The sequence below is a fragment of the Arachis ipaensis genome, chromosome B06 (assembly GCF_000816755.2).
Source record: "Arachis ipaensis cultivar K30076 chromosome B06, Araip1.1, whole genome shotgun sequence".
Classification (NCBI taxonomy): Eukaryota; Viridiplantae; Streptophyta; class Magnoliopsida; order Fabales; family Fabaceae; genus Arachis; species Arachis ipaensis.
Window position 1 is genome coordinate 134468447 of NC_029790.2, and position 657 is coordinate 134469103.

The following is a 657-nucleotide window of genomic DNA, read 5'->3' on the forward strand; positions in this document are numbered from 1 at the left end:
TGATATTATTTATAGATTTTATTTTTAATAGATATTTAATTAATTAATCAAATAATAATGTCGGTATATTTTATTTGCAAATCATATTAATCAAAGTTGATATCCAATAAAAGAAATATATAAATTAAATTTATTAAAATAATTGACAATCACTAAAATTTTAGTCATTAAATATTAATGTTTGTATAATTTTAAAAAAATACTTTCCTAAAATATTATATGAAAAGAGAAATATCAAATATGTATACTAACACCAAAATGTGTTACATTAGCATTTTGGATGCTAGAATATTACGTGTTATAAGATAATATAACGACAATGTAATAATGTTGTTTGTAAGTTTTATTCCTTTATAGATATTTGACTAATTAATTCAAATAATGATATATAGTATATACATAATTTGCAAATCATATTAATTAAGGTTAATATACAATAAAAGAAAGACATAATTATTTATTAAAATGATTGATAATTAGTAGAATTTTAATCACTAAATGTCCATTTCATATAATTTTAAAAAAATATTTTCTTAAAATATTACGAGAAGTGAGAAATATGCATACTTGCATCAAAATGCGCCAATTTAGCATTTGTGGTGCCAGAATCACTACAAAAGGCGCTAATTTGCGGGAGTTTTTTTTTTTTTTGTTCTG